Genomic DNA, 23,319 nt, shown 5'->3' with positions numbered 1-23,319 from the left:
GCAGCCAACGTGACCAATTGGGGCTGCCGTGGGCTCATGCTAGGCGGGGTGGGTGTGCCTATGCAACAAGATCAGCCCCTGAAGTTCTTTTCCACACTCGCCATAATTCACCACCAGATGTCAGGGTAGAGCTCATCCTGACTCTGCTTACACAAGTATAATCAAACATCTTTGAATTTCTCTTCCCCCCTCATTTTCTATTAAGCTTAAAATTGACAGGCAAATCCTGTCTCATTTGTGTGGCTGCAGACTTCCCTCTGGGAGTGGTAAGATTCAAAGAGGCTGGACAAAGGACGTACACAAAGTATGGAGAGCCTAGATTCTCTGGGGACCCTCTGTGCAGCTGCACATAACGGACCTTGGGGGGTGAGACTGGCTGGGATAAGTCTAACGAACAGGTTCTCCAGACATTAGAGCTGTGAAGTCTATTCTAGCCTGGGAAATGGTTCCACTCCTGTTCAGCAAAGTGTGGGGGCAGGATATGACCTCCTGTGGAGTTCCATGACTCCCAGACTAAGTGAGCTGTATGCTTTGGAGAAGATCTGCTTCTTAAAGCACATTTTAAAATAACTCCCCAGGCACATTTATCAACATATACTTTGCGTTTGGCAATGTTTAAGGAGTAACCATATTGCCTCAGATTTCTTGAAACAAAAGTTTGACTGAATCAGGCAGTTGGTTACATAACAATAACCAATGTTAAGAGTTTTCTCTCAGAGGAAGAGAGAAAAACCATCAACTTCACCCCAGACTATTACAAGTATACAAATATTTACTCCAAAAGCAGAAGAGAACACACAAGATTTTAGAAAATAATCATTGGATACTGTACTACCCTGAAACAGTAAAAGAAAATTTCTAGTTCAAACTCAGTAAGACAGGGAAACCAGACACAAAGCCCACAACCACACATTTACACGACACTTTGAAAATGAATTTGCTGCATATGATTTCAAGGATGTTTGTGGGAGAGAAAGCTTTTTCCTGTGCAAGTTTTTCATAGTTTCAATCATGTACTTTGCTAAATAATGACGTTTGTAACTTTGAGGGGGAAGGAATTCATTACACACAGAAGGTGTTTCCACGTCTGCTGGTTATAAAGGCTGGCTCCTGCAATTCTTGCTAATGAGAACAGGCTGTCTCCTTCCAGTACCTACTGAGAATCCCTCCTGTTGTGAGGAAATAACAGATTTTGTGAACACAACACATTTGATTTGAGCTGTCTACTTTCCTGTCTGGTAAGGTCAGTGGTGAAGTACTAAGTCCAACACTGGTGTAGATTGTCATCATCTCCCTTTGGGAGGTCTGAGTACCTACTTTTCTTAAGGAAGCATCTGGGTGACCTGGGTTCATGAAACCAACAGTTGATGCTGCCAGTCTGGTTGGTTATTGGCTAGTATCACATCTTCCCTTTCTGACTCAGATCAGACCTACCCCTCTCCCTATGCCATCCTGCAGCCGTTCCCAACTGCAGAGGTAGTCGAGTTGAAGTCCCCTCAAAGCTGGCGCTAAAGATACAGCATTCTCCAGGACGACCCTTCAGCTGTGGAACAAGCTTCCACCTTTCACCCAAAACTGCCTGGGACCTGTGAATTTCAGAGCATGCTCTGAAATCCATCTTTTTGCCCAGACATCTGACTAAGGTGGTATTTGTTTATTGGAGAAGGAGTTTTGATGGGGGAAATCCCTCCAATTTGTTTGTGTTGGGGTGGAGTTTCGATAGGGATTTGTTGCAGGTTTTTTGTCGTTGAATTGTTATTTTGAATTATATCAAAGGCACCCAGAGAGGTGCTTTTATGTCATTATAAATTGAAATAATAAATAAATATATAAATAAATAAATAATGGGAGTAGCCCCTACACATGCAACTAGTCTAGTGGAGATCCACTCACATTAATAGTTTTCTGGATCACACCAAAGCTTACTAAGCCAACATTTTGAAAAGTGAGTGCCCCATTTTAGAGACCTTTGGCCTAAGTTTCAGAAGTGCTGAACACCCACATCTCCTTTATTTGCCCTGAAATGGAGTTATGGATACTCAACACTTCTGAAAATAAGACTCAAGATGCCTCAAGTTGAACATTGAAAATCCAGACACCCAAAGTCAATGGCCAATTTTGAAAATCTTGAACATTGAAAATCCAGACACCCAAAGTCAATGGCCAATTTTGAAAATCTATTAGCTAAACGGTGCTTTAAAAACAATGGTCCAGCTGGTGTAATTCTGCACCAATCCCCCACCAGGCGCTCCAGGAGGCATACGGGAAGCATGCTGCAACCACACCCCTTAACAGGTACAGTGTATTCCCGCTCAGTGATCAGCCATCTCTGATGACTGGTGTGGAGAGAAGAGTGGGACTATCTGCATGCCCCTAATGAGACAGGCTAGCACTGGTAGCCAGGAACAGTCCTTGCACACAAGGAGAATGCAAGGGCTGCAGTTGTGACATGTCCAGAACACAGGAGTCAGCTGCAATCTGGCCCCGCAGTATTTGTTTTTTATATACTTTGAGACTCAGAATAGCTTTTCATATCTGGCATTTGCAAAGTAAAAACTATGAATCTGACGTGATTGTGTTGCTGCTGTATCTTCAGTGCATGGTGGTTGCTGGTTCCGTCCATACTAGCCTGTGGTTCACAAGGGACTTTGTCGTCAGAGTGATTGGAGCGGAAGGTGTTCTGGAAGCTTTTTTTAACTGTGACCGGGTGAACTGCTTACGAAAATTTCTGCATGGAAGGAAGAAAGAGAGAGAGAGAGAGAGGGGTAAATCTCTGCCCTAAACTCTGCTCAGCTGCCCGCTATCAAAAATAAAAACCAAATGCTCCATTACTTAAACCCTATCAGAGGGGACATGCTGGTTTTGGGATATGGAGACTTCCAGGTAACCTGAATGAATCCAGTCCATTGTGACTCAGAGCTACTGCCAACCAATGACTTTTAAGTGGCCAAAGAAAAGTAAGTTGGTGGTATCAGTCAAGTGTTTACATTAAAAAAAAAAAAAAACCAACACCTTGTGCCAGAACTGGCACTCAGTGGCATCCTTGTTTGTGATTTCAGCACAGGTTTAAAAGGGCTTAGAGTGAGCACTGCCACAACCCCGCCCAAAATGATGGGGCATGCAGGAGAGGTGGGCTTGGAGCAATTTCCACTGGCATTATTTGCATGGTATCTGTTCTGTAGATACAAATGGTTTCCATCTCTAGAATTGTCTATCTGGCACCTTTCACAAGCATTAAATTCACTTCATATTTGCAGATTATAAACCGAACACATTCACTAAAGATGGCCTTGTGGTTTTTATTGGAATCTCAAAAATGTTGCCACGAATATTCACTCAGAAGATAAAATGCTGATTTCCAACTTTCCTATTGCTTTGATTGCCACTGTATTGCTATAAATCAATAACAGTGAAGCTACGTGTAACAACAAGTGGGATAACACTAAATGAAGAGATGACTTATTAGAATGTGCTCAGGTAAGGAATGGATAATATTCTTTAAAGTATACATCATCGTGATAATACTACATACAAGGTCCTGAATATTCCAGGTTTCCACAACAGCTGAATTTGCCAGGGAATTCACTCTTTACTGAAGAATTGTACTCCAGAATTTCAGCTTTCATTATTTTTTTAATATGGGCCAGATTTGGGCTGATGTAAATGGAACTTTTGGAAATGCTGATTTCAGTGGAGCTTACCCGTTTATAGCAGTTGAGGACCTCCCCCTATATTTCTACCCTCGTGGTTGCAAAGAAAACTTGAAAAGGGGAGTATAAAATAATACAGTGATGTCTGCCTGAGTCTGCAGAGAGCCTGAAATAATTGCTTAAAGGAGTGAATTGCCCACATTCATCTTAATGGACTGTTAACTCTGAAACCTAAATATGACAATCTGCGGCATACTGAAAATGTGGGTCCAACATAAAAAAAATTGAATTAAATATCAAAATAAATAACAGGAGCTATTGTACTGACTTTATTCATTTTCATATTGAATTCAATAAAATTGTCCATTTTTACAGATTTATCTGAAGCTGCTGCAGAATTTGCTGCAGAGTACATGGGGCCTTGGCCATGTCCATTTTTAAAGCAGAACATAGTGACCAAGATAAAACAAGCAGGCAACAATAAAGAGTATTATATGCAGTATGGCTTAGACATGAGAGGGTGTCTTACAGGTAAAACTATTTGACTATTTTATTTAATGTGTACACACAGACATTTAGTTATCATAACTACATCAAAACAGTATAAGTCACAATACACTACCATGGTTTCCACTCTCATGCCCTAGAATATAGCAGGTTAGGATCCAGCATTATTCGGTATTAGGCAAAACTTCTGTATAGCTCAAAGACCAGGAAAAACACAGGCAGAATAATTAAACCTGCTATTTTAACACTATCTTGGAAATATATGAGCTTCATAGAGTAAATAAAGTGCTATCATATGACAGGGCCACGTGATTTTAAGCCTAACGATATTTCTGATTGACTGGGAAGGAAGTGAATGCTGAATAGTATAGTAAGGCCTAGCAATGTAAATTGTTTCCCTTAAAAAGCATCCACTCCTAGCATAAATATAGCGTTTGAATTTATAATCCCTTACTGCTGTGAGAAGTTGTTGCTCACAACAGAAGTCACATTGACTTAAAGAAGGGTCATTCCCCTAGGTGCTTGCAGGATTAGGCCTCTATTTTGTTTTCAAAGCTTGAACATAAAGGACTAACACTGCTAGTGCTCAACTAGATACCACTGGCTCTGTCTCAAATATTTAGAAATCAGATTATAATTTGCCATTTTGAAATTTTAATATGGCAACCTTACAAACTGTCAAAAAGATCCCAGTAGATGATGCATCATAAAATTCACTCTTGTAAAACTTGATTAAAAGCCAACACAACCTTCAGTAATAGAATAGAGTAAGGAGCTTAATTCTAATCCCATGTTTTGTATTTCATTCACAAGCACAACAATTCACCTGATGCAATAAGCAGATCAACGAATATGCTCCAGTGTTATAGACATAAAATGTAATTATATTAAAACGATACACTGTTTTGATATCAGTAGTCAATGAAAAAAATAATAGAGTCAAAAGGCCTGATTCTGATCTCACTTACTCCAGTGTAAAATCAGTGTAAGGAAAAGCAGAACCAAGAGGATACATGTTTTAGCCTCATTATGTCAAGCAAGACGTGGTAATAGTGGGCCAGATACTCACTGTAAATCAGCATAGCTCCATTGAAGGAAATGTTGTCACCAGAATTATGCCACTTGACACGAGCTGTGGAGCTTGCCCAGTACTTCTACTTAACTAGGGTTGTGTAAACACATCCAGAGCTATTTTTTATTATTATTTAGGGGTTGTGTTTCCTTAAAACAGATGAGAAGAATAGGAACCACAATAGGTTTGATTAAGCACATGAACATTTGGATGATCATTTTACTGATGGCCAAAAGCTCTGAGGAGTTTGAAATCTAAATACAGCCAAAACCTTTTGAGATTCACCCATCACACTTTATAACCCTCCTGCCTTTATAAACAACATGTTAACAACAATGTTAAGGTTGTGGCACTAGCTGACATAAGATACGAAATTCAGAGAAAAGGCCGACAGTCCGTCTTCCACTCACATTTCAACTTTTCCCTACACACGCAATGGAGTAAAGTAAGGAAAGAGTCACCTTTGAAGTTCAATTTCATGTGCCTAGGTCAATTTTTTTTTAAAGAAATGTAAGGTTTTTATTGGCTGGTGGTAGTTGTGGTGGATGAATGGATTTAATACCTTCAACGGTGATAACATCCTTTACAGTTGTTATGAAAGAGTGATTGCCATTCTTCTGCTTTTCCCTTTGATTTTTATACTAGTCTTTGAAGTGTGATGAGTTAAAGAGGTCATTAGAAATTCTAATTAAAAATAATTATATTTCTAGTCCAATAGAAACCAGAGGTATGTATGGAAATGAACCAAACTCTCAGTAGGAAATTGGTATATGAAGCCCATTGTGTGCTCTTTTATGTCAAATGTGGTCCATTCTTGTCAATTGAGGAGTAAAGATTAAATTTTGCTTGTCTTTATAGTAACTGAATTGGTGACAGCATATTCTTCTCTGTCACCCTGCTAGGAGAGATGAACATGCAACAAGAAAAATATACACCTCTATAAGTGTGAGACCTAACTTCTCTCTGCAATTTTATTCATGCAGTAGCATATTCAGGATAGGAACAAAATCCTGACCAGCAAATCACTTCAGCACAGGCTTAAAGTTAAGTGAGTGAATCATTCCAATGAACTCATTTTTTTCTGGGAATTCAATGACTTTAATTGGAATAATCAGATGCTTAAAGTTAAGCACATGCTTAAGTGCTTTGTTGGGACAGGGCCAAATGCCGGAGAAATAAAGGTGTTCTGTGACAACAAGGGGTTCTGTGACAAATTTCCTCACTTGACACCAAGAATGCAAAGATTCCTGCTCTAATTACACCAATTTATTTAAATAATAATAACTAGAGCTGGATGAATGACTTGTAATACAATATTCAAATAATTAAGTTAATATTAGTATTAGCCAAGTAATTTATCTGGTGAGTATTTTTCAACTACTTATAATAATTAGGGGTGACTTATAGTTTTATTGATTTCAGATTAATCTATTATTGCTTCCATGTGGCATTCTTCATTGTGTGTCCTTTTGTATTGGGCCTGATGTGAATATTTCATCCCATAGAAAAAGTGTTTGAAGAGAAAAAATGATAGTATCTACTCTTTTAAAGTGGCCGTAAACCCGCCCAAAATATCAAATACCAGAAATATTCTTGAGGTCCTTTTGTAGTCTGGCCTATAAGCCATGTTTCAAAACCAGACAAAAGCTTTGGGCAGACTGAATCAGTTACACCCACACTGGGCTTTTCCCCCATCGTTTTCCACCACTGCTGCTATGCTAGTAACAATGGAGTGAGTGCTAGTACAGGCAAAGATAGAGTGCTGCTGGTATTTTACCGTGTCATTTAACACTGCATAATGCCAGTCTAGAAAACATTATGGTAAAAAAACCTAGCAGCTATAAGTGTCTTAGCTATACTACTACAGCACGCTTGCTCTCTCTCTCTCTCTCTCTCTCTCTTTCTTTCTTTTCTTTTTTAATTGATTTATTTACTTAGAAAGTTCCTTTTGTTCTTGCAACCGCTGAGGGAGCTGAACCAGTGTTTGCACGATGGGGGATTTTGGCAAAAAAGCCCAGAATAGATGAAGCCCCACTAACACTTAGACTAAGGCTTTTGCCTAGTTTTGAAACATGGTGGAAGTCCTACCTGTACTACAAACTGGAACCAGATTCTCTGACATGGTTGTTGGTTTTGAGCAGACAGGGTCTTAAATATGTCTCACACCAGGAGACAAGCTGAGGAAATACCAGTTCTACAAACAGCATGAAATCCTGGCCCCACTGGAGTCAATTGTAGTTTAGGCATTGACTTCAGTAGAGTCAGGATTTCACCCTGAATGTCTTATTATGAGCACCCACCCGGGTAGATTGTTATATGTGTTGTACAAAACAAAACATAAACAAACATTATGTGCATAAAAATGCATGTCCATAATACACACCCAACGCAGTGACCCTCTCAAAACATGAGGATAAAGGCAAGTTACTTTCATTCCAACATCGTGTGCCGTTCCCAGCTGTTAATCTAAAAGAATAACTTTTCTAATAAAAAGGATTCACGAAGGTGCAAGTGCTCCAGACCTCAGACTGAGTCGTGAACATTCTAGGAGGGATCTTTAAGCAGAGGCGGCAGGTTTGTATCATTTTTGGTGGTGCCCAGAACAGGTCCAAGTCCTGCCCCCCCCCCCCCCACACCTGCCTTGTAAGCTGATATATATTTTTTAAAATAATGTAAAAATGGACTGGAAACAGTAAGCATTTAACAGTTTTCCTATATTGCACAATGTGGGGTGGGGTGTGGGGGGATGAGGGCTCTGGCTGGGGCTGAGGAGTTTGGGGCGTGGCAGGGGCTCGGGGCTAGGGCAGAGGGTTGGGGTGCAGGGATGAGGGCTGCAGCCAGGGATGGGGGGTTCACGGCACAGCTGTGTCGCTAAAAGGTGCATAGTGTAGACATAGCCTCAGTCTCTGCATGGCATAGAGATATTGAAGGATCCACATTGCAAACACACCTCTCATCTGGAAAGCAAGCAAGTGAATGCTACATTTTACTTCTTTAAAATCGGTTTGGCCTGGTGTGTGTCGTTTAGTTGTTACATTACAGTAAGGATTGTCCATTTTGCACATAACTCAAAAAATGAGAGTAACTGGGAGGAAATTGCTCAGAAGGCACAAAGGGTGTCAAGACTGTGATAAACCTTAAATGCTGCCTGTTTAAAATAAGCTGCTTTATGAAATGCTCTAACTAAGAGCAAGGGGCAGCGGGTGTTGATAAAATATCAGGCTGTTAGACAGCAGTTGTTATGGAGCCTTCTTGGTTACACTGACAGCCTGATACAGATGACACTTTGAATGGGATGCAAGTTATGAGATTCAAGCGTCTATGTCTGGAGGTGCTGCTGTGAGGCCTGAACATCATTTAAATATTTTAAGAGTTTGCTCTAAATGTATGAGATGACTCTTTTCCAGTACCACAGAAGCTTCTCCCTTCTCCTTCCCCCCATAGTTATTTTCAGATTTTACATCAATATTTATGGAGAGAAACTATTCTCTGTGAACAATAGTCAACAGTCATTCTTGTCACTTTGGAAATGATACAACCAGAATGTCTTACTAGCTTTATGTCGTGTTTTCAGAAAGCAGGTTATCATTACACCTGCTTACCCATTGCTCAGATAGTTTTATTTTGATCATCAGCTATAGATACTAAAGACAAAGTAACATTTTCATTGTAATTTTTCTTTGTGGAGAGGAAGGACCTTGGTTCTGTGTTTAAAGCACAGACTAGCACTCAAGAGAGCTGGGTTTGATTCCCAGATCTGCCACTGATCTGCTGTGTGACCTGGAACAAAGCAATTCACATTTCTGCTCTTCTGTTTCCCCTGCCACCCTGCACTCTTATTGTGCGTTTGTACAGTGCCTAGAATAATGGCACCTCCAGGCACCACGGTAATACAAGTAATCAAAATAATAAACAATACTATTAATAATAATATAGTTCCAGCTTTGTCACAGATTTTGTGCACCACCTTGTTCAAGTCACCTAACCTTTTGTGCTTAAATTTCCCCTGAAAATAGCTTAATTCACTAAGGTGCTTTGAGATCCTCAGAAGGCACTACTGCAGTGCAAAGTATTATTATAAATCTAGGAGTTTTGGGACTTTATTTTTGGGCCTTTTCTTTAGCTCTTGAGTGCTCACTCTCTTTGGTTCTAATATTTACTCTTTTCACATATGTCTCGGTTTTGCATTTCTGTTTACCTGTAGCTTCTATGTTCCTCTGAGCTTGCCAGTAATTCAGGAAGTGGTCTGATTATTTAACTGGGCTTCCTTAACAGACTTCAGTATGGGGGTTGTCTCTGACTGCAATCTCAGTTACAGCAATGTTCAGGGTATACAAATTAACTTAAAAGAAAGTGATACAAAATTAAACATTTGATAATATTCTAAATCTTGTTAAACAGGGAAGGAAAACAAGCTGCTCTCATTTAACCCTGGCAATTTAAAATATGTGGTAGGAAGCACTGTGCTTTTGCTCTCATTTGAACAGTTTGATGAAAGGCCATGAACACATTCATTAAAAACATGATTTGTTTTTTTAATATAAAAGTTTAACTCTCGCTCCTGCTCCCCACTCCATCTATTCACAAGCACAAGGTCAGATTCCCTATTCATATTAAATAAATGCTATGGACTTCTGTGGAACCACTCTCAATTTACACCAGTGTGTAAGGGAGAACAGAATCAGGCCTCCTGTTATTTGTAGATGCGTAATCATTTCCTGCAGCTTAACTTTCTACAGATGCATACCCCTCTTCAGGCAGTATCTGGAACACTGAAAGCATGTTCTTGAGTTTTGTAAGTTCAGGTCACCAATCTTCTTGTTCCATCCTAGCCTAGTTGATAATTAGACACATTTCCATTTGTTACTAACAATAAGTGAACCTCAAAAGACAGAAACGTTTTGTTCAGTCTGGATAAGTTACCAAAGTCCAGATATTATTCTGAGATTTTTTTCTACTAAAGGAAGATTCATTAAAAAACAAGATTACCTTGAATTTACCAATATATACCCACCCCGTGGAGCTGGGAAAGCTGTCTACAATTCAGGTTTGCAGAGCAAGGAGGCCCCAAATTGATTCCTGTACACTGAATAATTCATACTGTGTCAGCCAGGTGATGAATCTCATTTCTCCCATTGTTCACCTCACATATAAAGATTCTAATTTTGCATTTTACCAATCACACTTTTCATGCTCATCCACTTACTTTTCAGAAAAACCGTCCTTCTGGACCAAGATGACTAAAACATGATTCAAAACTAGACCCAAAGCAGCATCAACATGATAGTGGACATTTTTTCTGAGCCTGGCAACAAAATGAGGGGAAGATCACTCAATAAGTTGGCTAAAATTGGAATAAAATGTTATTTTTGATTCATCCTGAAATACGCCTATTGTAGCACATTAATTCACAATTACACTGTAGCATCTTTCATCATTGCAACATCCCTGTGGGATAGTGATTGTGTTACATCCGTTTTAGAGAAGAAAAAAGAAAGTGCAGTAAGACTAATCAATCAGAAACTAGAACCCAGGAGTTCTGATTCCTAGGCCTTGTGCTTTAAGCACTTGATGGTGTTTCCCATTCTGCGCCAGGTACCGTGATTGACATTTTCCAGGACAATGGGTTTAGACCAGGCCCGCTCGGGGGGGGGGGAGGGGGGAAAGGAGGGCAAAGTGGACAATTGCCCAGGGCCAGGGCGATTTAAAAGGGCCCGGCGCCCCCGGCCGCCGCCGCTTCTGCTGCAGTAGTGGCGGCGGTGGCCGGGAGCCCAGGCCCTTTTAATTTGCCCGGGCGGGCCGCAGGGCTCCGAAGCATAGGCGCTGAGTGGGTGCTGAGCTGAGCATCCACCAGCAGGTCCCTCCACCCCCACCCCCCAGCACCTCCCGCCAGCAGCGGGCCCCGCCAATCAGCTCATCCCTATCCCCCCCAGTGCCTCCCACCCACCGCCGTCAGCTGTTTGGTTTCATGCTGGAAGTACTGGGGGGAGGAGCAGGGGATGGGAAGAGACAAGGCGGGAGCGGGCCTGGGCGATACATGGCCCAGATGCCGGGAGTGGAAGAGGCAGCACCAGCCCCTTGTTCCAGCTGCTGAGACGCTGCTCTGCAGCCCTATACGGCGGCTGCCTGAGAGAGCCTGCCTAGGGAGGTGACTTCCGCTCCCTGCCAGGGCTCGGGTGCCGGGGTCCCCACCAGCTGAGCTGGGTGGGGAGCGGAAGTCACCTCCTTAGCCAGGCTCTCTCAGACTCCCTCCTGCTCCCCACCTGGGCTCCTGCCCACCAGGCAGAGCGGCGGAACATGCTGCAGGGAGCGGGGACAGGCCCAGCAGGAGGATAAAGCTCCCGCCCCACAGGTAACATGGGGTGGAGAGAGTGCAGTGGTGGCCCTGGGCTGGGCGGGAAGGGAGGCATGTAACCTGCCCTTTAGATCATGCCCCCCAACTATGTGGAGGCACCAGTTGTATATGGAGCACCATCGGGGGAAGGGATAGAATGGGGGTGGAAAAAGGTAGGGTGGGGGTGGGATATTGGGGAAAGGGGCCTAGGATGGAGTGGGGTATCGAGCATCCCTGGGAAATCTTGAAGTTGGCGCCTATGCTCCTTGCCTCATGTGGGGTGGTACTGGCAGAGGGCAGGCATCTGGAAGCCTTGGTCATGCCAGAAGAGCGTTCCCAGCAGTGCAGCCGGCAGCTCGCTGGGCACCAGCGGGGGCCCATTGACTGTTCTGCCCTAGGGCCTGGAATTGCTGTTGGCGGGCCTGGTTTAGACACACCTTTTCCATTAAGGATTTTCACTATACTGCACTGAAAAATCTCAGCTCATACATTTAATCATTTAGGCCCAGATTCAGCAAGTGCCTAATTTTAATCAGGTGGGGAGTCCCACTGACTTAAGTGGGATCACACACGTGCTTAAAGTTTGACCCATTTTAACCTAGCCCTTTGCTTTACAGATCATTTCTGAAGAAGACTGTAGGTTCAAAACACCATTGCTATCTTCAGTTTCTGTTTTCAATAAAAATATAATAAAATGCTTTTCATTTTTCTTGAGCATTTAGTTCTGTAGGAAAAGACATTTGATCCTATCAATATTTTCCCCTAGCAAAACCCACCACTACCTGAAATAATATTTACCTGACCTTCTGCAATTATAATGTTGGGTAGGATTTTAGTTATTAAAAGACTTATGTGTAATACAAGAAACGTTTTTGGGGGGCGCTGCGGGGTAAGATTTTTACGAGCAAATTATTTTTTGTTTCTTTTTCTTGCGGTGTGTGATTACTTCAGGATAATTGGTTTTATCTGAGCTTTATTGGTCTGTACAGTACATTTTACAGTGTCATAGGTTATAATCTCATCTGGGGTTCAGGGAAATATATAACATTTTTCTTTCATTAATAGTACATATTCTTTTCTTGCAAGAATATATGTTCTGACTGGCTATTTTTGGATGAGTGTCTCGGTATTTTGTGTCTGATATAATGCCATATGTAAGCACTGTGAATAAGAGGCTCTTTGTCATTTGAAAAAGATAGAGAATCAAAATTATTTATTATTTACCAGAAGGAGATTAAGGGCAAAATTCTCCTTATTGAGCTGCATGCCGGAGCTCTGATCCACCACACTGATCTCTTGCATAATCAGCATTTAAATTCCATATAGAACTTCCATTGCAGAATACGGAATAAAAATACACTGCAGGCAAGAGAGGAGACTTTTGCCATAGGTTGGTTTGATATTCTAATTTCCAAAAATATCTCCATTTGCAAGACCAGAAAAAGATCGTATTATTGTATTAATAAATTCATAGTAATCCTAGACTGTTGTTATTGTTTTAATTTTCTGACATTAACGATTCTACTTTCATCCAAGTATTTCATGGCCCTAATTTCACAACATCCCTGTGAGTTCGGTAAATAGTCATTTTACAAATGACAAAATTAGAGAGAGGTTAATATTATTAATTATTAATTATTATTATTATTATTTGAATTATCATAGTACCCAGGAGCCACAGTCATAGGCCAGGAAGCCCTTGTGCTAGGCAATGTACAAACAGAGAACAAACTGACCCAAAGAGCGTTCATTTTAAGTGACTTGGCCTATGTCCCTCCAGCAAGACAGAGACAGAGGTAAGAATAAGACCATGTCTACACTACCAATTTTTGTCAACAAAAGTGATGTCGACACCCGAAAGTCGACATAATTAAAATTGGAATTTCATATTCACACTTGCTCCCTCTGTCGACAGATCGCGTACAGATTGGGGGCACCATCGTCAACAGTATGAGCATTGCACTGTGGGTACCTACCCCACAATCCAGCTTGACACCTTCTGTCGCTAGAGTAGATCACGGCACATCTTGAGACCTGGCTAAATGTCCTGTGATGCATTGCTTTGTGTCCCAGTACTCCATGGGCTTCCGGCTTTCTTTTGCAGCATTTTTGCAATGGCCATTCTCTGCTGTACACCCTGGCATCTTTGTGAGAAGGGATGGATCCCGCACTGCTCTCCTATGCTCTGTTAACTGTCATAAGACATCATGCACGGCTGTGCAGTTAATCGTCAAGTTCCTCACTGAGGAAGACTCTCAGGCACCCAACATTCTGTGTGACATGGATAGGAGCAACTTTATATTGCTTTTGGCATTCACAGAGCAGCTGCATAGGGTAGACCATCGCTTTTGGGCTCGGGAAACAAGAACTGAATGGTTGGATCATATCGTCATGCAGGTGTGGGATGAAGAGCAGTGACTACAGAACTTTTGGATGGAGAAAGCCACCTTCCTGAAACTCTGTGCGGAGCTTGCCCAGACCTGCGGTAATAGGGGCCAACTCCATGGGTGCTCTGGGGCTGGAGCACCCACAGGGAAAAATTAGTGGGTGCTTTGCACCCACTGGCAGCCAAGGTCCCCTCACCCCCGCCCCACCTCCTCCTCCTCCCACCCTGAGCACGCCGCGTCCCTGCTCCTTCGCCTACCTCCCAGCATAGCAAACTCAGGGAGGGAGGGGGGAGGAGCAGGAATGTGGCACACTCAGGTGAGGAAGCGGGGAAGAGGTGGGGCCAGGACGGGGATTTGGGGAAGGAGTTGGAATAGAGGCAGGGAGGGGGCAGAGTTGGGGCGGGGACTTTGGGGAAGGGGTTGGAATGGGGGAGGGGCAGGGGTGGGAAGAGGTGGGGCCTCATGGAAGGGGTGGAGTGGGGGCGGGGCCAGGGGCAGAGGGTGGGTCGAGCACCCAGGGAAAAGCGGGGAAGTCGGCGCCTATGCCTGCGGTGCAAGGACACCAGAATAAAAGCTGCCCACTTAGTAGAGAAGTGTGTGGAAATCACTGTGTGGAAGCTGGTGACTCCAGACTCATACCAGTCAGTTGCAAATGAATTCGGAGTGGGGAAGTCAACCACTGGGACTGCATTAATGCAAGCATGCAGGGCAATAAATCACATCCTGCTATGAAGGACTGTGATTCTGGGAAATGTGCGTGAAATAGTGAACAGCTTTGCAGAAATAGGTTTCCCCAACTGTGGAGGGTGATAAATGACGCACATATTACAATTTTGGCACCAGACCACCTTGCGACAGAGTATATCAGTAGAAAGGGGTACTTCTCCATGGTGTTGCAGGAGTTTGTGGATCACCGAGGGAGTTTCACTGACATCAATGCGGGGTGGTCCAGGAAGGTGAATGACGCACGCATCTTCAGTAACACCGGCCTGAACAGAAAGCTGCAAGTGGGGACTTTCTTTTCAAACCAGAAGAGTACAGTGGGGGATGTTGAAATGCCCATAGTGATCCTGGGAGACCCGGTGTACCCCTTACAGCCGTGGCTCATGAAACCTTACGCAGGAAACCTGGAAAGCAGTAAGGAGTGGTTCAACAACAGGATGAGTAGGTGCCAGATGACCATGGAATGTGCCTTTGGCAGATTAAAGGTGCCCTAGATGCCTTTATGGCAGGCTAGACCTTAATGAGGATAATATTCCCATGGTCATAGCCGTGTGCTGTACATTGCATAATCTCTGTGAAGTTAAGGGTGAAAGGTTTGCTCATGGGCAGAGCACTGAGGCAGATAGCTTGGGTGCTGATTTTGAGCAGCCAGATACCAGGGCTGTCAGAGGAGCCCAGAAGGGGGCAATTCAAATCAGGGCAGCTTTGAGGCAGCACTTTGACAATGAACACCAGTAATGTATATCTCTGTCACTGGTGTTAGTTTTCCTAGGATGCAATGGTGTCATTTTGGGCCTTATATTCCTGTAAGAAACAATTATTACAATGCCTGTGCATGTATTGGTAGTGCCTGCAGTCTCAATTTGTAGAAAAAAAATAAAGGTGATTCACCATTAAAAAACTTTGCTTTATTGAACAAGAAACAGCGCACACAGATGCCTGCTGGGAAAGGAGGAACGAGGGAAAGACAGACTTTCACAAACTGTGTGCAGGTCCAGCTATCATTGTGAAAGTTTTCCGAGGGGGGTGGAGTGAAGGGGAAACCGAGACGTCCCGGAAAGTGGAAAGGAATGTGCGGGTGGAGTTGGGGAGGGGGTGTGTGCATAGAAAAGTGTTCTGAAAGTGCTGCAGGGGAGGGTGAGCAAGTATCTGCTCAGTCTCCAGCACTATTAAGGACTGCCACATCTGCATTTACTCCTCCATTAAGCCTCCAATCCTCTCAGTTGCATCCTTAACAAATGCTTGATTCTCTTTTCTGACCTGCCATTCGGCTTCCCAGCACTCCTTACATTCCCTTTTTTCTGCATTGTAGCACTGCAGAACCTCAAAGAACATGTCTTCTTTGCTGCATCTTGGGAGCTTTCTTATCTGGCGGAGACACTCAGCAGGGGTGTGTGGGATGTTCCTGAAGGCCACATCTGGTGAAGCACAGGGGACAATGCACAGAAGCGGGATTGTTAAATTCACGCACAGCATTGTAACATTTTAGTTATATACATCTTTTGCAACATTGCAATCAGTTTCTCACTAACTGTAGCCAGGCACACATCTCAGTGAACAGCCAAAGCATGGTGAGTACATTTGTGGGGGCGCGCCACATGGGGAAAAGAGCACACACTCTCTGCAAGGGTCGTGGTGCAGCATTCTATGGAAAAAAATCTAAAATTCTCCCACACCTTTCCACAGGTGGGGGTCATTCTAGCAGACATCTCACTGCTAAGGGTAAGCAGGGAAACGAAGGTACATCTACTCCATGCTTGTGGCTTCCGCCCTGCTCCCCATGCTGCTTGCCGAATGGTGCAGGAAAGTTTCCTACAATGGGGGAAGGAACAAAAGCTGCTCTGCCACAGAACCTGTGGCAGAGGATTGCCGAGCACCTCCAGGAAAGCTTCCTAGAGATCTCTCTGGAGGATTCCCGTGAGATCTCAGCGTGCATCAACACCCTTTTCCACCGTACTGATTAGCTACACAGGGAAATGTCCGCCTCACAGAAACAGAGCCAGCATCCCACGTTTCTGTACCCTGAACCCACCTCCGCACTACACAAGCCACAGCCACTTACCAGGTGTCTCATCTCTTGCTTCTTGCTCTCTGGAGAGCAACTGCTGAGACTGGCTAGACACCTAGGGAGTGGAGAATAGTTCCTGGCTGCCTGCCCCATCGGGCAATCCTCCCAGGAGCTCCACATCCTCATCTAACTCCATCTCTTCATCAATAACTTTGTCTTCCGGGTTAGGTTCTCTTTTCACCGCCTTCACTCCCTCCAAAGTATCCAGAGGGCTCTTGGCAATGGAGGGGGGTCCCCACCAAGGATAGCGTCCAGCTCCTTATAGAACTGGCAGGTCTTAGGTGCAGCACCAGAGCAACAGTTTGCCTCCCTCACCTTATGGCACGCCTGCCTCAGCTCCTTTAACTTCGCTCTGCACTGCAACATGTCCCGATCACAGCCCTTTTCGCACAAGCCTTGAGAAATCTGCCCAGAGATATCAAAATTCAAGAGCAGTGGGACTGCACAGCCTCCTCTCCCCATATACTGATCAGATCCCACAGCTCCGCAGTGGTTCAAGTGAGAGAGGGTTTGCTGCGATAACCTGCCATGGTCACTTGGGTAGATGTGATGAGACCTCTCCATGCCGAGCCAGCAGGAAATGGAATTTCAAAAATTCCCGGGGCTTCTAAGGGGGAAGGGTGGATGGTTGTTTACCTGGCTGCAGGGCAGTGCAGTTCAAACTGTTGACCAGAGCGGTTACGATGAACATGTGGGACACCTCCTGGAGGCCAATTAAAATGATGAAATCAACCAGGGTGTCTACACTGGCACTTTGTTGAGAATCATGTAGAGGCAAAATACGTAAATCTTTTGTGGTGGTGGATGTATTTAGTCACCAAAATCGGGCATCTTTCCCGAGAAAAGTGTGTATGCACTTTTGCATCGCAGTGTGTATGCACGCCCTGTTTGGTCAACAAAAGGCAGATTTTGGTGACAAAACCTGGTAGTGTAGACAAGGCCTAACACTCAGGAATCCTGACACCTAGGTGCTTGCTTTAACCACTAACACAATACTCCACTTGTATTCTTCACCTCCTAAAATGGCATAAGTTAGAAAACCAGCCAGGCTCGTCCCCCTTACATGTTTGACAAGAGCAGATAACTATCTTCGCTGTTGGCTTTTGCAGACATTGTGTTCTCTTCAGTATTTTATATTTAAAATCTCTGTAAAGAGCTGTAGTTATTTATGTAAAATACAAAGAGAGAGTGATAAGTATTCATTTAAAAGACCTTAGAAAGTTTAAAAAATATATTAACTGAAGGAAAAAGAAAAAAATGAAGGCACTAACGCATAGACTTGGCACAGATTTAAGCTTTCTAATATCATTTCTAAATGAAGAATCCAATAAAGGAGGGTTACTTTAAATTAAAATCATTATGATATGTCCAATTTTGATCTGAGTCTTAACAATGTGAAGTTCATTGCCATTGTATATCTTCACAGCTCTGTTTATATGCTATGGTTTTATCTGATATCTAGTTTCATGGGCAAATTAAATACTGCAAATCTGTCTTGCTATAAAGAGAGTAATTCCAACTGACCCAGAGTCCAGCTTCTGCAAATTACTTTTACTCATGTAGTTCAAAAAGTTTTAAAAATAACATTTCTTTTAAAGATAGGTACTTTGTAATACTTCAATACTGCAAGCTTCAATAGTTGAGGTAGCTTACCTGAGGTTTCGTACAATAGCTAAATGGCAGAAATCCTTCTCAGTCTAAAGTAATAAGTCCCTAGGTCACATGTGGGCAGGTTGAGGGAACTAATTTAACTACTAAGCTGCTATTACATTTTAAACTCTCATCTACTTTATACTATACGCTGGTACAGATCACATTTTGTATAATTGAAATTTAGTTTTAAATTTTTACTTAAATGTTGAGATGATGGTATGCAAGACAACTGTGCTTGTCTAAAGAGTTGACATTTTCCTTATGCTTTTATGCTTTTTAAATCTTTACTAATGTGTCTTTTATATGGAAACTAAGTTTCACATACAGGAAGACTGCCTTAGGCCATGTCTAACACTGGGAAAATATATCTTGTTAGCAAACCTGTTAACTGATATATTTAAACTAACGTGATGTTAAGCATGACTTTAGCCTTTTCACATATGATATATTATCCCAGCGTAGAACTGGCTTTATGGATTAAGGGATTTAGGGATTTATGTTCAACAACAGCCTAAAGGAACTGTTCACCCCAAAGGCTTTCACCTAAGTTAATGCACCCAAGGCGCAGGGAAGGTTGTGTTCATCTAGCTCGCACCTTATACAACTTCAAAAGGTAGCATTTGAGGGAGGGGATTGTATAATAATGATAATGAAATACACTGTATTACAGAGACAGAATTGTATGGGTGGGATACATGCTTATTGACACCTGATCTTCACAGCTGATTTAGGCCCTGGTTGAAATCAATGGAACTTCACTATGTGCTTAAAAGCTTTGCTGAATCAGAACGGTAATGTCTAAACCATGTGAATGAAGACTATCTAACTATGGCCTGGTCTATACTAGAAAATTACGTTGGCTTAACTATGTCACTCAGGAAAAATCCACACTCCGGAGTGACGTAGTTAATGTCCAGTGTAGACAGTGCTAGGTCGACAGAAGATTTCTTCCATCACCCTACCTACCGCCTCTCGGGGAGGTGGATAAACTAAGTTGACAGGAGAACCCCCCCCCCCCCCCATTGACGTAGGTGCAGCTGTGCAACTGAAGCATTTCAGGTGTAGACAAGCCCTATCTGATGGCCCCATCACCATAGTATCTGAGCACCTCACTGTCGTTAATGCAACTATCCTCACAATAGTCCTGTGAGGTAGGGAAGTACTAATAGCCCCATTTTATGGATGGTAAACTAAGGCCTTTATGTACGTTACAGAGTTTTGTTGACAAAAGGCAGCTTTTGTCAACAAAACAGTGGATGCATACACACTATGATGCGACTTTTGGAGGCAAAAAATGCCCTGTTTTGGTGACAAAATAAAACCACCCCGGTGAGAGACATAAGGCTTTTTGCGCAAAAGTTTTGTCGACAAAGTGCCAGTGTAGACACCGTGCTTGATTTTATCACTTTAATTGGCCTCCAAGAGGTGTCCCACAATGCCCATCCTGACCGCTCTGGTCAGCAGTTTGAACTCTGCTGCCCTGCAGCCGGTAAACAACCATCCGCCCCTCCCACTTTAAAGCCCTGGGAATTTTTAAAATTCCATTTCCTGTTTGTTTGGCATGAAGAGGTCTTGTCGCATCTTGGAAGGTGACCATGGCAGCCTCAGGCAGCAAATGGTCTCCCGTTTGGATCACTGTGGAGCAGCTGGATCTGCTCAGTACTTGGGGAGAGGAGGCTGTGCAGTCCCAGCTGCACTTCAGCCATAGGAATTGGGATACCTACGGGCAGGTTTCTCAAGGCTTGTGTGAAAAGGACTGTGATCGGAACATGCTGCAGTGCAGAGCGAAGACAAAGGAGCTCAGGCAGGCGTGCCATAAGGTGAGGGAGGCAAACCGGAGCTCTGGTGATGCACCTAAGACCTGCCAATTCTATAAGGAGCTGGATGCCATCCTGGCTGGCGATCCCCCGCCTCCTCTGCCAAAATCCCCCTGGATACTTCAGCGGGCCTAGAGGCAGCAGAAAGAGGACCTAGCCCAGAGGATCAAGTCATTGATGAAAAGGTGGAGTGAGATGACAATGTGGAGCTCCCAGCAGGGTCTCTCAGGGGGCAGGCAGCCAGGAACTTTTTAGCACTCCAGAGGTGTCTAGCCAGTCTCAGCAGTTGCTCTCCAGTAAGCAAGAAGCAGGAGAGGAGGTAAGCCTGGTATGTGGCTGTGGTTTGTGTAGTGTGGAGGTGGGTTCAGGGTATAGAAATGCACAAGGCTGGCTGTGATTCTGTGTGCTGGACATTTCCCTATGCAGCTAATCAGTACGGCAGAACAGGGTGTTGATCTCACTGAGATCTTATGGTAATCCCCCAGAGAGCTCTCTAGGAAGCTTCCACACAGTGATTGCCACATACTTCTCTACCGAGAGGGCAGCTCTCATTCTGGTGTCCTTGCGCTGGAGGTCTGGGGAGAGCTCCACATACAGTCCCAGGAAAGTGGCTTTCCTCATCCAAAAGTTCTGTAGCCACTGTCGTCATCCCAGACCTGCATGACAATATGATCCCACCATTCAGTGCTTGTTTCCTGAGCCCAAAAGCGACGGTCTATCCTATGCAGCTGCTCTGTGAATGCCAAAAGCAATCTCAAGTTGCTCCTATCCACGTCACACACCATGTCAGACAACTGGGAGCCTTGTTCATTTAGGAACTTCATGATTAACTGCACTGCTATTTGCAATGTGTTAATGATAGGTATCTGAGCATAGGAGAGCAGTGCGGGATCCATCCCTTCACACAAAGATGCCAGGGTGCACAGCAAACAAGGGCCATTGAAAAATGCAGGGAGAGAAAGCCGGAAGCCTGTGGAATGCTGGGATGGAAAACAATGCATCATGGGACATTGAGCCCAGTCCCAAGATGCACCACGATCTGTTTTCCGTCCCAAAAGGCCTAGCGGCAGAAGGTGTCAAGCTGCACTGTGGGATAGGTACCAACAGTGCATTGCTCACACTGTCAATGCTTGTGCCCCAAGTGTGGACATGCTGTGCTGACAGAGGGAGGGAGTGTGAACATGCAATACTGATTTTTATTATAGCACTTTTTGAGTGTCGACATAACTTTTGTTGACAAAACTCTGTAGTGTAGACAAGGCCTAAGGCACAGAGAGACTAAGGCCCGGCTAAAGGGATTTAGGCATTGCAACACACAGTGTTGCTGCACCAAACTTATAGGCTCCTAAAAAAATCTCAGGAACAACACTGCAATCCATAAGCCCTGAGTTAGATGCCTGTGCTCCCCATACAATGAATGGGGACAGACAGGTGCCTTAGAATGTGATCCACAAAGCCAGCACACTTGGCAGGGAGCCACCTAAGCTAGCCAATGGGAGATACCAGTGAGAGGTGTGTCTGCAAAGCCCTGCCCCTCTCATGGAGTTTAGCACCTTAGTCCAGGCTTTAGGAAGCTGCTTATTTCTGCTTATATTCCGTGAAGTGAGGGAAGACAGGCATTCAGCCACCTAAGTCACAGCTCAGAGCCACCTAGTGGATTGGGCCCCTCAAGTGAGTTCAAGGGGGGGAAGGATGGAGGAGGAGAAGAGGAGACCCTCCCTTCAAACCTCCTGAGGGGGCGAAGAGATTAGATCTACCATCTCTCAAGTGCCCTAGCTACTGGGATACGGGATATTTTGATGTAGAGTTCCCTCAATCTCTACTGTTGAAGTTGTTCCACTTTAATTAAATAATTGAATAATTAAATATTAATTGAGCCAGAGAAGGAATTAGAACGACTGTATTGCCTAGTGTTAATAATTAGGGCTCCATGTCTGTCACAGAGGTCGTGGAAGTCACACAGACAGACAGACACACCAGCCGCTGCTCTGAACCCCAGGCAGCAGTCCTCGGCCGGCCGGAGCACCCGTGGTCCTCGGCTGGCCAGCCGCAGCAACTGCGCTCTGTGGTCCCTGGCAGCTGGTGCTACTGGCCCCCAGCTCCCCCCACAGCAGGAGTCCCCCAAGTCCCCCCCAGCAGCAGTCTCCCCCCAAGCCTAAGCGCTGCTCCCCTTCCTCTCCCCCACCCAGATTTAAACACAGGTATTTTTAGTATAAGTCATGGACAGGTCACGGGCCATGAATTTTTGTTTATTGCCCATGACCTGTCCATGACTTTTCCTAAGAATACTTGTTACTTAGTTATAATCAGTGCCTTTTCAAGCTGCCAATAATGTATGACAAATTTCAATATATTTCAGAGCTAAAGGAACTTGGAAAATATATTTATACTGATTTGTTTGTCTGAACAGAAAGTAGCTGCTGTTCATCAGTAATGCTACCAAGCCTTCAACTGATTGCATACGGGTGCAGCGGTGCCCCTCCATGCAATCAATTGAAAGCTTAGGGCCTAATTTGTGAAAATTCCCTGAAAATTAGAGGTGAACAACTGCTCAAAAGCTTTATCCAGTTTTGGTAGGATTCTAAATCTGGATCCAAACTCTGGGGCAAATTTTGAAATTGTGCCTATCTTTACTAAAAAGAAGGTTGTATATAATCTCATTTTTTAAAAAAACGGTGTAAAATTTAATAAGTAAGGCCTGTGACCAGTTCAAAAATTGAAATGGTATATGTAGGAAAAGAAATTTCCACTAAAATAGTCACTAGGACTGAGTGCAAATCAAAGTGCATAATGCAAATCTATAAAGCCCTATATAGCTTCTGCCCTGGCTACTTCAGACTTCCCCCCACATGCCACTGTGGCAGCTGAAGTCAGCAAAGGTGTTTCAGTGAAGAGGCAGTAGATTCAACACTTGAGGTAGGGCATTCACTGGGCCCATATAAACTGGGGATATGTGCACTAATGTAGCTAGTGTCAAATTAGGATTAGTTGCATTGGTGAAACCCCAATGTTGCAAAGATGTAGCTGATATAGGCATAATGATACAAAAATTCCTAGTAGAGACTCTGGAATTCATTTCTGCCACTGCTCGAAGAGAACCAGAATGTT

The sequence above is a fragment of the Emys orbicularis genome, chromosome 3 (assembly GCF_028017835.1).
Source record: "Emys orbicularis isolate rEmyOrb1 chromosome 3, rEmyOrb1.hap1, whole genome shotgun sequence".
Classification (NCBI taxonomy): Eukaryota; Metazoa; Chordata; order Testudines; family Emydidae; genus Emys; species Emys orbicularis.
The sequence above is the reverse complement of the archived record's forward strand: the minus strand, read 5'-3'. Positions refer to the sequence as shown.